The sequence below is a fragment of the Solea senegalensis genome, linkage group LG2, assembly GCF_019176455.1.
Source record: "Solea senegalensis isolate Sse05_10M linkage group LG2, IFAPA_SoseM_1, whole genome shotgun sequence".
NCBI lineage: Eukaryota > Metazoa > Chordata > Actinopteri > Pleuronectiformes > Soleidae > Solea > Solea senegalensis.
The window spans coordinates 29,496,514-29,513,447 of NC_058022.1; the positions used below are offsets into that span (position 1 = coordinate 29,496,514).

At 40.1% G+C, this 16,934-nt stretch overlaps 2 protein-coding genes across 8 annotated transcripts in view; both read right to left on the bottom strand.

Moving 5' to 3' along the window:
* Positions 1-15,128, bottom strand: part of LOC122765369 (disks large-associated protein 1-like) — a 103,033-nt gene extending 87,905 nt beyond the window's left edge. For 2 of the 3 annotated variants that reach the window (XM_044019596.1, XM_044019599.1), the window contains exon 1: positions 11,857-11,977. The gene's annotated coding sequence lies outside the window, so the exon portion shown is untranslated. Of the gene's footprint in view, positions 1-11,856; positions 11,978-15,086 lie in introns of those variants that run through there. The other variant, XM_044019598.1, reaches the window with a different exon arrangement.
* The window catches only part of LOC122765370 (plakophilin-4-like), a 555,540-nt gene that overhangs the window by 450,228 nt on the left and 88,378 nt on the right, over positions 1-16,934 (bottom strand). The gene's annotated exons all lie outside the window — the stretch shown is intronic.

The following is a 16,934-nucleotide window of genomic DNA, read 5'->3' on the forward strand; positions in this document are numbered from 1 at the left end:
TGGCATATTTCATTTTCTGTTGACAAATTACACTGTTTGTATAGAAAATGTAGTTCAATTGATGTGAAACAGTTAAAATATTAAAAGACTGGATTAAAATAGCTTAAAATTGATGAAACAAGACAAATAGAGGTTAAAAAGGATGCATAAATTATGTATCAGTTAAAAAATTGTTTTGTTACCATAAAATTATTTTGTAATTCATGAACGTTTATGGTTAAAACTAATTTAATTAATAATTAATAATAATCTTTTTTTTAACATGCATATGTATTTCCTTGGACACTTGGTAATATATTTCATGCATAGAACTGGGAAATATTGAAATCTCATTAATGAACTGAGACAGAATCAGATGAAGAAATTTACAATTTTTACACTTCTTGTGTAGGTTTTTTTTTTGCCAGTTTGATCAGCTGTCAAAGCAATAGAAAGAGAAGATTTCGATGGCGAGCCAGCCCAGTGATTCTGAGAAAGAGAGAGAGTTCGAGATGCGGTGTGGCCAGCCGTAGAACCTATCTTGACGATTTCAGATCATCTGAACTACAATCCTTGAAGACTTCAGATCATCTTACTCATATATTCTTGAGACAGATAAGACACACTTACTCCTCACCTGCCCGGGTAGTAGTAGTAGCATTTGTCATAAACACAAAACACTTACACACACATTTGGGATCCCTCTTTTCTTTTATCTATTTGTTTTCCTCTTTTATCAGGAATGGGACTTCGAGTTTGAAAGCTCGAACTAAATGGACCGTTGGTTTTCTTTATTTGGTGGCGCCTTATTTTCTTTTGTGTAAATGCACGTGTTAATTAATTGTTGTGCACTGACATTAAAGTGTCGCCTGTTCAATTCATATGTGCACCCACTCCTCCTTGTGAGTAACTTCCTATGCAACTCCTACCGGACCTAGAGCAATTTGAGTATCACTTAACCTAAAAAGTTAGGACCAAGGGTGCTACATAAAGTAAAGCTATGTTTCTCAATCATTGAAAAGAACAGTATTTTTACCAGATGTATATATATAATCATATACATATACATCATATACATATATATGTATACACACACACGTATAAACACTCAGCCCAATTAATTGCCAAACACCCTGCAAAATTAGTATTTATATTCTAAGAATAAATCGGTCATATTATATTGTCATCAAAAGTATTTCTTTTAATGCCTCTAGGAATAGAATTTCACACTTTTTAATGCCATTTAAGGCCTTAATTTTAGCAAAATTTATATAATGACTTTTAGTGCTTTTTAATGACCTGGAAACCCTGTATGTTGTTTCATGTGCCAAATAAAACCTCATCAAAACACAACTGACCATACTGTGTCTTAGTGTATTAGTGCACATTATAAATAAGTAATATTGTGCAGATCATGTAAATTCACTGGGAAAAGCAGCCGCATCCCGTCTCTGGATTGGTGTCTTAAATGAGATGGCGAAATAAATGTGTGACACATTGTCACACACTCACTCACTCACTGTGCTTTCTCAACCTCACACATCAATCACATAGATGAATAACACTACACACTGCACACTGCAATAGTCACACTTTTACATACTGTGACCATTTAATTAGGTACATTGAACAATCTAACACAACAAACTGGAATAAGATGATGCCTATAATCAGTAAGTGGTTTGAGGACCAAACAGACCAACATGTATCCTTTATTAAAAACAACAACAAATCAATTGGAGTGTTGGTTACTTTCTTCTGGCCAATCACAGGACAGTGGGAAAGCTCTCGTTGGCTGGCCAATCACACAGTCCACATTCTGGGGGTGTGATTTTGGTCTGAAACAGCAAGAGCGTCAGTGTGGAGATATTTTGATCGACTCGTTTGCAGCAACTAGGAGGTTTTTAACCATGAAAACAAGTTAATACATTTAAGTAGACCTCCACAACTAACACATATGTACAATACGAGCAAACAAGAGCTGACGGTCGGAATCTGAGCACGGGAGCCATCATGCGCGGACATGTTGTAATAGCAAGTGCCACCGTTACACACGTCTCATGGCCATTTTGGTTCCAGAAGTGGGTGGAGCATCACCAACAACCACCACGTCAAAGACCCCTCCTTCATTTCCTTTCCCCCTCCTTCTTGTTTACATTCCCAGCTTCCTGTTTCCCACGCTGTCACTAGCTGACAGGTACACACCCACTCACACACTCTCTTGGAAGTGTGAGTGGGTGATCGAACTTTCTGTGTCAGCCTCAGTGACTCGACATCCTCCTCGGTTCCTCTCACCTGCGGGGTCCCACAGGGCTCAGTTCTGGGCCCCCTTCTTTTCTCTCTATATCTGCTTGCACTCGGCTCCATTCTTAGAAAGTATGGCATCTCGTTCCATTGCTATGCAGATGACAGTCAAATCTACATGCCTATTAAAAAGAACGATGAATACTCATTTAAAATTTTACTTCAGTGTCTTGATGACATAAAGGCCTGGATGGCTCTGAAATTTTTAAATTTTAATGACAAAAAAACAGAAGTGATGGTGTTTGGTGGCACCACCGGGACCCCCCCAAGTAGATCGTTTTTAAAACACACTACCACAAACCTGGGGGTTAAAATCGACTCTGATCTGAAGCTTGACAACCAGATCAGGTCCGTAAATCAAGCTTTTTTCAATTGAGGCAGCTGGCCAAAATAAAGCCAATTCTCTCGAGGCAACATTTTGAAATAGTCACTCTGCTGGATTACTGCAATTCTCTTTATGTGGGGGTTAGTGCGTCCTCCATTGCCCGTCTTCAGATGGTACAAAACGCTGCCGCATGTCTTTTAACTGGCACGCGTAAATTTGAGCACATTTCCCCCATTTTAGCTTCACTCCACTGGCTGCCCATACACTTCAGGATCGATTTTAAAATGATTTTATTTGTTTTCAAATCCCTGAATGGTCTTGCCCCGCCCTACCTCTCTGAGCTTCTACAACCATACTCACCCGCTCGCTCTCTCAGGTCAGCTGATCAGCTGCTCCTGAGTGTGCCTAAAACTAAGTGGAAGCTCAGAGGGGATCGTGCCTTCGCTGACGCAGCTCCAAAACTTTGGAATGCTCTGCCTCTGCACATAAGACAGGCCTCGTCCTTGTCTGTTTTTAAATCCCTTCTTAAAACCCACCTTTTCTCTTTGGCCTTTGACACTTCATGAGACGTTTGGTTTTTATTTATTTTACATATTTTAATTTGAATAGAATTTATTGTTTTTTTTATTGTATGGCTGCTAATTCTTATTGTATTTTATGATTCTAATTTATTTTAAGCTGTTTTATCTAATTTTTTTTATTTATTATGCCTTTTATTTAATCTGTACAGCACTTTGGTCCATTGTGGTTTGTTTAAAGTGCTTAACAAATAAAGTTGGATTGGAGTTGGATTGGAATCAAATTGGGCTGGGCAATATGGCTGAAAAACATATTACTATATAACTACTTCATATCGATCGATATCCATAATTATCGAACATTTTTCATGACCTATTAAAAAAGAGGAATAAAAAAATATATTTTAACTTTTGTTTTCACTAAAACGTTGTGCAAATATCAGTGAATAAAAGGTATCAAAGTTACTTCAACAAGAGATCTGATGGTTATTGTGTCACAGAGGTGAAGGAGAAGAAAACGTCCAGCTACATCCAGAACTACAGGTCCACTGTTTCTGTGAAGCTGCAGAGTGTCCACTCTCTACTGAAAACCAAAGACACTTGTGTCCACTGTAAACCAAAGACACTTGTGTCCACTATCTACTGAAGACCAAAGACACTCGTGTCCACTATCTACTGCAGACCAAAGACACTTGTGTCCACGGTCTACTGAAGACCAAAGACACTTATGTCCACTCTCTACTGAAGACCAAAGACACTTATGTCCACTCTACTAAAGACCAAAGACACTTGTCTCTATGGTCTACTGAAGACCAAAGACAATTTTGTCCACTATCTACTGAAGACCAAAGACATCAATAATATGATAAAAATCAATAATAATTGAATGTTAACATAATGTTAATTACTGTTCGAATGTGGGTTTTTTGTTTTTTTTAGTACATGTGTGTGGCGACTCAAGCCCCACCCTCTTTCCTTTGCCAAATCCACATGTGACAAACAAAATGCTTTGGTCACGCTGAACAATAAAGTTTTCTGAATCACAACAATCTCATGTTCAGTCAGAAATGCCGGTGATAAAACACCCACGGAGGTCACCACGCTGACCATCAAAAAAGCCACGTGTGGAAAGTTTTTGGCTTTCCATCAGCTGTAAAATTCAAATAAAGGATATCATCATCTGCATGTCGAAATGAAATATCCCTCAACAACGAGCAACCTGAGAGGACACCTGCCAAAAGCCGAGCTGAAGTCAGAGCAGGCAAGAATTGCATTTTTTTGCCTCCACATCAGAATGCTATTATAAACAAACTGGTGCATCCTTCGGCGCGAAGGCACTAACATTTGATGAGAGGGGAGAGACGACACGACGCCAATGAATTAATGTAAGTGAGCAAAGATATGTTTTGTGCTTCTACAACAGTAAGCAGAATATTATGAGTGAATAATGCATGTTTTACTTCTCATAGCTAACGTAAAACCGCTAAAGTTAGTAATGGTACGAAACACTTGGCTTCAACCTACTGTGGCTAAATGGCCATATCAACGGTAAAGTCATTGCAGATGTTTAATCTATTAGAATTGAAATCCCACTTAGCTAATGCAACATTAGCAGTTGGTCCCGAGCTACACCCGCCCACGCTCCCACCCGACTATGCCGCTAGTGGTTAAGTTTACATGTTAATAAGTAGACCTGTAACAGTACACGTAGTGAACCAAACTATTTTGGTACAGCTGTGTTTTGTTGTTCAAAACTGTGCAATAATAATGTTTAGAATACATTTAGTTGAAGTAATATTGTATTATTTTTATGTAATATTTGATTTATAGCAGCAGGATTATACTGTTTCTATTTTTTTTTTTTTTACTATATTCTATTGTCTAAAACAATAGGAAAAAAAAGGTGATAAATGAATGAAAGACATTTTGAGGGGTTTTCCTTCTTCCCGCGCTGAACCGGAAAAAAAAACGTAGCCCCACGTGGGTTATTATGGATATATCGCAATATTCATTGCCAAAAACAAGGTTCATACAGCTTTTTAAGAGTAAAATTCAAGCACTTTTCCAGCACTTTCAAGATAAAATATCAACTTTTTCAAGAACCTCAAAACTTTGTATAAACTCTATATATACACATATATGACAAATAATCCTCCCTGTTTCCATTCATTTATGTTTTATTGTTGCTGTTTTGCAGATATGACAACCCAAATAACATAGCAAGGGAACAAGCTTTTATGAATGACAAACTCAGGATTTAACAGTAACATTAATTAAGGTTCCACTCCAGTATTAACAGAGCTGTGTTATTGTTCCAGTGTAAGGGTAGATCACGCTAAATACTTGACACCTGTAGAGGATGTTATTTTTTTTAAAAAAAACAACAAAAAACTGCATACATATTTTCTGGATGTGTTCCACTAAAGTGAAATAGAAATAATGATCCTTTATTGTCGTTATACCATTGCTAAAACAACAAATCTAATAACTAAGACTTCTGCACAGTACTGTAAAATCTAAAAATTTAATATTGCAACTAAAAGTTGCTTCCTGACTAAAATGGACTATATGCAACAATGCAACGGTATTTACTGCAACCGCACTTCAAATTGTTATTTCAAAAAGAAAAGAAACATCAAAAACAGATGATGGAAATATGACTACACTAATGTAAGTGTAGGAGAAGAAATGATAACAGAATAAGCCACCCCCCTTCCTATATATTTGTTAAGTTATTTCATTTCAAATGTTAAGAGGTTAGTAGAGAGATAGTATCTGTGCTCCAGTTTCTGTGATTAAAAGTAGCACATACAGAGAGGTGTGGTTTATCCTTTTGGCCACAAGATGGAGTATCAACTAAAAAGAACACTGCTCAGGAGTAAACAGGCAAGTACATCCTCCCAGTTCCATAGTAATAGCGACACACCAGATAACTTTATATTATCATTTTTTTCAGCGTGAGAAATACAATGTGTGGCAGGAGTGCGTGACAAAAGACCGAAAAGCGTGACTGCCACACAAACGAGACTAGCTGACCAGCTAATTGCTAACGGTTCTGAGCGTCAATTTAGCATACTATTTCTTTGTATCGACAAGTCAATAACACACAACTCGGAATTTGTTGTAACTTACAATGAGCGGCGAAGTGGTTCTGGATAATTCCTGACACGATCGCCAGGTGAGGGGCGTGCGCAAGGAAAGAAAACAAAATTAAGAAAACTTAATTTTATTTTAATTTCCAGAAGACATTTTAATTACGACACCGGTCAATATATAGTAAATCCAGCATCTTCCAGCACAGTGGTCAAACTTCAAGCACATTTCAAACCTTGAAAACACTATATTTAAAATCAAGCATTTTCCAGACTTTCAAGGCTCTGTACGAACCCTGCAAAAACAAAATCACATAGTAAATTGTTTCCCAATATCATGCAGCCCTACAGGAGTCTGTTACACAATACACTGACAATGTCATAGTGAAGAGGCAGATTTGTATATTTATTCTGCCGAGAGAGCCTAGGACTGTCACAAATATTTTTGTAATTACTGTACATCAAAAATAACATTTTGGTAATAAAAACTTCCACAAAATCAGTCATTTTCGTTCACAGCAATCACAAAAACAACCAACAAAAGTTTGTGTCTTACTCATTTCTTTAACACAGAACAAAGCTTTATAATTGTATAAGGTCACATTGTTGTTGGCTATGATCCTTAAGAATTGAACGGGAGCAACTCTCTATGAAGTGTACTGGCATCAACACAACACAACATGTGGAGTGAAAGCTAAAGTGTAGCACAAAGGCTTGGGAGGCTCTGGGCACTATTAAGGCAGGCAAATCCATTTTCAGTATGAAGGCAGCGATGTACAATGCAAGAATGTTTCTGGACCACACAGCTACAGGTCATGTATAATTCATCACAGTACACCAAAATACTCCCACTTAAGTTTAGACGTGGGTGGTACAGGAGAAGGGATGGCAACAGAAGACTCGAGAGGCAGCAGCCAGGAAGCTGAAGAAAACCAGAAGAAAACCACAAGAGAGGACTCCATTTTTACATATTTTCTACATGTCTCTGCATAGTTCGTTATAAGAAGCAGTTAGAAGAGATATCATTATTAGATAATATTAAAATTTAACTAACAGTGTAACTCAATGAATGCCCATGATGAAGTTAGTTCCCTGGCATTATGCAGAAGCCTAATGTTCCCTAAATGTTGACGGAACCAAAAATTGAATTGTTGTATCATGGTCTCCACACAACGTTCCTTTTTGGTTGTATTCTTTCTGAGAATGTTGTTCAGAGGTTTGTGTGTTTGTATTTCAACATGCTTCATAATTTATTTATTTTTTACATACAATTATAAAAGGTTTGCTAAATTCACCTTTAGGTTAAAATCTAAACTTATTTTTTTTCCTTTTTACAGACAATTGTACACATGAACCACAGAGGAATATATTTATACCCCACTTTCTCAATTTACATGTTTGGGTTGGAATTTATTTTGTATTTACAATAAGTACTCCAGTTCTTACTTCTGTACTTCACACATGGAGCTTCAGTCTTCTGATAAATAGGGAGAATGTTGGCATTTACGATGAATAATCACAAGTAATTCACAACCTCCTGTGACGTGTCTGACAAGACGATATCTCCAAAAGAGCCTCGTAGCCAAGATTAAGCTATCCCTAGCTTCCAACTTAGGCACCATGTTAACGAGCAAAGATATTGCTCAAAAGTCTCCCTCTTTTAAACATTAAGAAACAGACAACAGTGGTATGCTACATGGTTTGTACCACGCTTGCTCTACTGTTTGCACTTGTGAGGAATTACTTGGCAAATACATGACAGGGAACCTTTCTGCATGGAGTTTGTTCTCCCCGTATGTGCATGGGTTCTCTGGCTTCCTCCCACAGTCCAAAAACATGCAATATGGGGATTAGCTAAATTGGTCACTCTAAATTGACCGCAGGTGTGAAATTGAATGGTCGTTTGTCTCAATATGTGGCCCTGTGATGGACTGGAGAACTGTCCAGGGTGTGACCCCCACCTATCACCCTCAGCTGAGATTGGCACAGCGCCCCCGCGAGCCTCCTGTGGAGGATAAAGCGGTAGATGATGGTTGGATATATTAGAATGTTCCCGCAGCAAACTCTGCCATATTTTACTCTAAGGTTTATGTTTTCCTGGAAAAAAGTCAAGTCTTCGTTCATATTTTACGTGTAATTGTATTCCTTGTCCTTTACAGGAGAAGCATGCTTTAATCACACACCATCTAGTGTCTGCTCCTCTGGCTGTCGCCGGTGTATGTTTCATTATTTATTTTGTTTGCATAATGTGTTAGACATTCTTTTACATTTGTCTCCTTTTTATTTTAATTTCTACCCTTGAATATGATGGCAAAACATTTTCCTTTGTGAATAATAAAGTGATTTTTTTCACCTCACCCTGCATTCATGTGTACACCACAGTTCTTAAGTAAAGACTTGTGGAAGGAGACTGAATAGTTCCTGAGTTTGCTGTTATGTATTACTTACTATACCACACGTTAGAATTACACTGTAAAAATGATGCTATTATGTCAATATGAAATCACCTTTTATTGAATAATACTGTAATGGAACAACACTAAGGGCTAGAAAATAAACCACAGCCAATATGAATACAATTTTTTAATAATGTCCTGAACAACACAAGCAGCTAAAACAAGATGATTGTCTTTCCCCGGTCTCTCTGGATTCCACTCCACATAGTGATGGCAAGCTGTTGACATCACTGTCTACAAAACAACAAGCACAACGTTAGGTGATATCATTGTCTAGTCTACAAAACAATGAGAATGTTAACGATGCAAACTATTTGTGCTTACAGTAGCATAGATGTGAATGAACTGGAAAGATGCTAACGTTAGCTTAGCTGGCGCTACATATCAAAAGGGATGAACGTGGCGGTAAATATAAAAATACAAAACAAAATACTCACTTTATATATGTCCATTTCTCCCTGTGGGCTTTGTCTGTCATTTCCTGAAATGTGTCTCCAGGATTTTATCTGTGCATGTGAGCAAAGCTGGGGTGCTCTGTGACATACAGCTGTTCCCTCTGCCCATTTCTTAATTTCTTCATCTTCATGTGAGGCACGTTTTACACCTCGGCAGCACCCAGTGCCCACCGCTGCCAGCCGGCTCCTCATTTCCACCGAAAGGCAGGTGTTTTCCCTCGGCAGCCACATCAGTTCACAAACTACATTCTGTCATTCTTGTTTTCCGTTTACTCTGCAGAGCGAGAGCCTGTTGGCGTAACTGTTGGTAAAGATGGTTGACACCGTTCACGTTCTGGGAATGTGGTCCCGTCCCCCTATGGGCGGGTCTAAAAAGTGCAGAACTAGCTTCGTAGCTTCAAACCTCGGACCAAGGCTTGCCTACCAGTGATGCGCAATCACATTTCATTATTTCGCATCGCTGCTATGCACGTGACAAAAAAAGAAGGAAGTTATTTCTTCACTCAGGGGAAACTAAGGGAGGTAGGCATGATTTTTCAAAAATATGACCTCTATTCTAGGAATACAAAGCTAAATGCAAACTGGTGAAGTATTCCTTTAAGTAAGTGGCTGTGATTTTACCAGCAGCATGATTAAAGGAGATCATGCATGTTATAAGACCAAAATATGGCTCTTACACAGCCATTCCATATTCCTTTTTCATTTTACTTACAGAAATTATGATTATTTCAATCTTTTACTGTACAACTGTGTTTTATGCAAGCCATAAAACACAAATTGTGTAATTGTTGTAGTATATTGTATATGTACTCTTATTTGCATTCAAAAGTGCTCTAGGCTATTTTACATGAGTGATGAGTTCCATAAAGATCATATATCTTGTACCATGTACTATGTTTATATGCAGGGTGATGCTCTCTTAATTAAAACTGTGAAGCTGCAATAGATATTACGAATGTAAGGAACGATATGTAACACTTCGGTCTCTCTGTCCCAAACAGCTGACCTCCATGGTCCCTGCATTACTCTCACCTAGCTGTCATGCACTGCAATTTGTTTTTTTCTTTGTTTTTTGGAGTGAACATTTGCCCAAAACATTTGTCTTGGTAGTTGCTTTTATTAAGAATGATGCCATTCTTAATGTACACACATTTCATCCAAAGTGATATCGCAACTGATCACCCATTAGTGCTAGGGTGCCCGTGCCTGCAAAGGTCTCAAAGTATAGTGGTGGTTTGCATCTCTCCAGTGGGCAGAGGCAACAAAGCCATCGGCCACTGTCGGCCAGGGTCCACTAATACCGATCCCAGACACCCTAGAATCAGCTCTGATAAGCTAAATCAGGGTTTCTCAATCCTGCGCTCGATGTTTTAGCCGTTTCCCTGCTCCAACATACCTGATTCAAATGAATGGGTCATTATCGGGCCTTTGCAGGGCTTGATGAGTGGACCATTCCAATCAGGTGTGCTGGAGCAGTAGCCTGGATGCTCTGCAGACATGTCTGGTAAGGATGCAGTTTTTGGCCAACTTCAGAATATCCTAAAAAGGGGAAAAAATCACAAATCCCTGGTGCTCCCTACAGGCAGGTTTAAAGCAATAGCATGCACTCTGACGTTAACCAGCCTACTGGAGCAGGGAAACGGCTAAAACATGCAGGGTTTCCAGGATCAGGATTGGGAAACCTTGGGCTGTAAATGCCTCATTTCAACCTTTCACCATTTGAAGAAGTAATTCCTGCAGGATACTGTCTCACTTAACCTGCTACGATACAGCATGTTTAAAGACATGGCTTAGACATAGAATGCAGCTGTTGGTTGGACCAAGACATGCTGATGCTGCCTCCATGAAATGCATTCAATTATGTGCCATGTGACTAATTCCACTGAGTTGGAATGTACGAATAATATGAAGTATTATTATTATTATTATTATTGTTAGTATTATTATTATTAGTATTGTAATTATTATTATTAACAAGATGGTTCCCCTTTGCTGAAGCTCTGACTACCTTGTCATCTTGAATTAGAAACCTAGTGTTCTGCGTGTCCGCTCATCCACAGCCACAGGCGACAACTGACGCTCACAACTTCTCATCGAGGTGGAAGACGAAGCGCACACATCCACGAACCCCCTGCGCCGCGCCGCGCAGCAACAGCATCCACGAGGACATTACATGAGCCTTCCTCCTCTCTCTCTCGCTCACGGCTGTGCTAATTATCGCTCAAACACAGCTGTCTCCTGCAGCCACCTGTGCAGAATATGCACATTGAGTCCTGCAGTACCAGGACCCTCGGCCCGGTACCGTGTCGAAAATGTCACACCATCCATCTGCTCTCTCACAGACACACACACACACACACGCAGCAGCTGTACACCTCCGCTTATCGCGCTCCAACTCCGCGTCAGCCGCGCGCTCTCCCACATGTTTGCGCAAAATCAGGGGCGGTAAACGTAGAACTGTCACCGCGTCAAATCCATCCACGAACTTCGACTGCTATAAAAAAATAAACGCACGAGTCACTCGAAGAATTTCCCCGCCATATTCTGAGACATTCGTTCGTGTGTGACATTACACGACGTTTGAGTGTGGCGAGCTGACACGAAACGAGCAAGAATGTGACGAGGATGTTGCTCACGGGGGCTGCCGCTCGCTGCCGCCGCTGCAGCAGCTGGGATGGCGCTGCAGCTGTGTGCAGCGCCATATACGTCTGTATGAGCTCCGCTTACCTGTAGCGTCTCCTCACTCACACCATCGCTGCGCGGAGCCTCACTGCTACATCCAAACGCACGTACGACTCAAGACGCTGCGAGAGCAATCACTGGTGGAATGTGTGTGTGTGCATATTTGCGCGCGTGCTTGAGTAAATGTGGGGGCATTAGGTGGCGCTTGGCTGCGGCGCGCACTGCAGCAAGTTCACGACAGTGAGCCAGGATGACACCGGAAGAAGGCGGGGGATTTACTTATTTACAGATTAAAAGCACAGAGTTGGATTATGACGCACACCAGTAAACTTCCTTTGGGGTTCGAGTAAAAAGAAAAAAAAATCTGAATACATTAACATAGATTCATGGAGTAGACCACGTGCAGAAAATAATAAGTTTGGGTTTAAAAGGATGGACAAACATAACTATTATTTAAGTAGCTGTCTATTTGCTCTGTCAGGGACCATATCATTCCAAAGCTGGGTCAGGATTCTGACATCCTGTATCTAGAACGTTCCAAAAGCTTATTATAATCCTATAATACTTCCTAAACAATATTATATATATTCAGACCTGTCCTGACTATGCAGGCTCAGCTGGATAGCAGGTGTCACTATTGTTTTGTAGACCATCCCTTCAGTCATCCCTGCTATCCTTCAGGAGTGGTTCAGTGGTTAAGACCGGTACCCTGTGTGCGAAAGACATCATGGTCGCAATGGTTGCAAGTTCGACTTCACCCCTGGCTGATTGCACTCAATTCCATTGTACGTCGCTTTGGATAAAAATGTCTGCTAAATGACATGTAATGTAATGTCACACACACACATCCTTCAGACACTTCTCAAGAAATAGTTAGAATGATAATTAAGATTTTGGAACCTGGCGTCGCCAACACTTATATAGACAGCATAGGTATTAAGGCTTTATTCATATAATATTATGACTTTATTCTTGAACACTTGCTTTTCTTTAGTATGGCCCTAATACTGTACTCATAGCCATCAATAAATAAAGTTGTCTGTTAATAAACAGACAATAATAATAAAACATTTTTTTTATTATTTTAATAATTAATTTTATTATTAAAATTAATAAACCTCAGGCTGAGCATCAATGTGTTCAGGTTCAAAAACCGGAACACTGATTTTTTGAGATCCAGTCTCATGAGGTCACAGGAAACACATCGGGACACATATATAGGTATGCACACATAGGTATGCACACATAGGTATGCATTATTATATCTATGTGATGGTTTTAAACACTTGTGGCACTTTTGATTAAATGAGGATGATAAAACAAAAACAGAATTGCAAACAAACATGTTTGTAAAACAGGATAACCTTAATCCCAGTGTAATGGGTTGCCTGTAGGATAGCTATGCTGATACGCAGTGAAAGCACATTTACTTCCTTGCATTTAAACACCGAACAGTATAAATGATCAAGATTTACATTGTGATATTCTAGTCTTGATGACACCTCAAAGTGCTTTACACTACAGTTTTAACATTCACCCATTCACTCCCTCACTCACATATACACACCATTACAGCACATACAGTGCTTTTTCTAACACACACCATTCTCATGCTGCTCCTGCAGCTGCCAGACACACTTTTGGAAGTAGTTTGCCCATATGTGACCAGGGAAAACCAGGAACAAGTGGGCCGAGCGGCATTTTGAGTTATTTACAGATTGTGAAAGTGTGATTTCTAAGCTTTCCAACAATGTTTAACACGTGAAAATATTTGAAGATGTGGCCATTTGAATGTAGACACTGAAATTCGAACACTTCAAACAAATGAGTTGGTCAAGGGCCGTGGCAGGGAGCTGCGAGGAACGGACCAGCGTTAACGACCAGTTCCCAAAAGAGATGTCATCATCTACAACATGTATCCTGTAATTAATGACCACATCAAAACGAGGTCCCTGCATATAATGACACAAATGCATGCACTCTCTCTCTCTCTCTCACATACACACACACATGCCAAACGCGTAAACTCACGCACATATGTACATCCACATACAGGCTGTAGTATTGCTACATACAGGCGTAGACACTTTGATTCACCCTATCACCATTAGTGACCATGCACCAGTTTCACTAAAGATAACTAATAAGGCCATCACACCACCAACCAGAAACTGGAGATTTAATACATCATTACTAGATGATCCAAATTTCATCAAATACTTTGAAAAAGAGTGGTTAATACTTCTAGAAACAAACGACCTGCCAGGAACACCCCCAGGTGTCCTCTGGGAAGCAGCAAAAGCAGCTATGAGGGGTAGAATAATCTCATACTCCTCATTTAAAAAGAAGAAAGAAAACTTACTGGAATTAGAACTACAACATAAAATAAAAACATTAGAGTCTGCTTATGCTCCATCCCAAGATGAGAACTTGTTGAATAATGTAAGAAAATTAAAACTCAAATTAAACAAAATAATAGGAAGAAAAACGCAGTTCCAACTGGAGAGATTACGCTTGGAAAACTTTGAACATAACAATAAATCCAGTAAATACCTAGCTAACCAACTTAAATTAAACAAAGAAAAAACAACTATCCACTTTTTAAAAGACTCAGACGGTAAACTAACCCATGCACCAGTCGCCAAAGTGTGAAAACAAAGACTCATGTTTTCGTGGTCCCCCTTAGTGTTAGTTTTGGAGATAAAACATGCAATGTTGAATTCCCTGCGCATTGTGACGATGATGCGCACTTCACCGCAAATGTTGCCACCCCACCGGGAAGTTTACTTCGAGAGCTCCACCTTGTCCCTATAAAATGCGAGAGTGCAGGCGAGGGAGGAAGAGCGGTATTATGTCAATGCGGAGGGACAAGTGTGCTGTTCGTGGCTGCACAGTGGAGCACAGTGTTTTACACAAACTTCCAGCCTCAGAGGATTTGCGTGTCTAGTGGATACATTTTATATATGAAGCAAATGTGCCAGATAAAGTCAGCAAACATGTGTTCGCACCACTTCGCATCAGACTGTTTTGTGAACCTTGGTCAATACAATTCTGGACTGACCACAAGATTAATAATAAAAAAACGGTGCTATTACATTCTCACTGCTGAGAACAACGGAGCAGCATGTTGGTTACTAAAACAAATCTAGAGTTTTTTAAGCAGTGAGTCACACAAACAGCGGCCAGCGGTCGCTGTATTTAGTCAGCGACCGTATTTAACCGACATACAAACACACACATTTTTAAGAAAAGTTAAAAAAGAGCTCAAAACTGACCATTCTGACATGTCCGTAGCTTCCTCTTGTTCAGGGTCGGACTCTGGTTCAAACATATATGGTTGAACCACATATGAAGTTTCTTCCACTAGCAATGTTCCTCCCACAGTTAATATTCACCTGTTGTCATGGTAGCGTGAGCGTGCCGGCGTCGACACACCCCCTGGAAGAAGTGGGTGTGTGTTTGCCTGTGTCTCATTTGCATGTAAAGGGACCAGGCACAAAACCAAGCGTTCTGAAAAGGGCTGTTTTGGCAGGGTTATTGAACTGCTATGGTGCTTCATCCTTATTTTGACCAAAGCATGTCACAGACATGTTCATTAGGACACCAGGGAACTAGTTTAACTTGGAGAAACAGGGTATAATATGGGACCCTTAAAACATTCATACAAATCCCGCCTCTGCGTGGGGGATTTGCCCTGGACCGGCTCAGGAGTCTGCCCGTCTTCCGTCTCTGGGGGCTCCCTTGGCTTGTGGCCCTACATGGGCCTCCACCTGTCCCTCCCTGGGATGGGGGTGTGGATTGGTCTCTGGGGGGTGGCTGAGTTGGTTTCTGGCTGTGCCTCCTCGATGGGCGATCTGGGGGAGCTCTGCTTCCCCCGGTGGTGGGCTGGCCCCGCCCTCGGGCGCTGGTGGGCTCTGTTTGACCTAAGTTTCATGATGTGAGTAGACTCTGAGTGACTTATTAGTGAACACACAGGTATTGTATCTCATTAGAGTGATACCAGCAGTTCCCCCCACTCCACCTTTCATAAAAAAACTGCACATTTTGAATCTGTTTGAGTCTGTTCTGGAGAGCATGTTGTTAATCACAGCCTCTTGATGTAAGGGGGTTTTAAACATCATCTGCATACCCCTGGACGGGGTTAGGGGAAATAACATTACAGGTGACACAGCTACACAGCCATTTTAACCACTGGTTTAACGCTAGCACAAAGTTAAATGCGCTCCAAGGACAGCCAGTCTTAATGCCAACCTGGAGAGGGATTGGGTCTGTGAGCTGTTTACCACAGATAACCTGTATGAATGAACCAGAGTAAACATCTTTAACAATGTCAATATAGACCTGAGGCAGATGTATTTCCTTCAGAGCTGTTATCATGACATTATGTGCTAAAGTTCCAAATACGTCACGAAGGTCAAGAAAAACTGCAAAGAATTTGCTGGATTCGTGTTTGAATTCATCATTACCTGTTTTGAGACAAAACACATGTTCATTCATGCCTTGCCGGTTGATGTACGCTTTTTGCTTGTGTGGCGACAGGAGGTATGGGGAAATGCCTTTTTAAGGCAGCATCGAATTGAATTGTTGCCAGAAAACACCACCCTGGGAATTTCACCCAGGGATTTCTTATAAGTGGACTAACCCAAATAAAGGAACGCACTGAGGTTCTTTATGCAACGAGACAGAGACGGCAGTTCGATAATACAAAATACTTTTAATTATACATGTTTCTGTTTTTAAAATAATATAAAAGAATTACTCACTTAAGGGGACATAAGGGGAGCCAATCAGTGCTGAGACCTACTGCGAAAGAAAACATATCCAAAGGAAAAGGGGATCCCAGGAACAGCACACATGAAGCAAATAAAAGTTAAAAAAAACAAAGAAGCTACCAAGTGCAAACACAATACAAAGGGGACACCGGGACCAGGACACCAATCCACCACCGTAGTCTCAGCACCTGAATGGGGGGCAACCAGAGAGCAACCATTTAGAAAAGAACAAATAATGAAACAAAACAATAACTAATAACAAAAGAGAAATCAAAGAATTAAATGTACAGGAGCTATAATGATTAAACCCAATAACAAATAAGCAAAATTCAACCCATAATAACCCAAAAA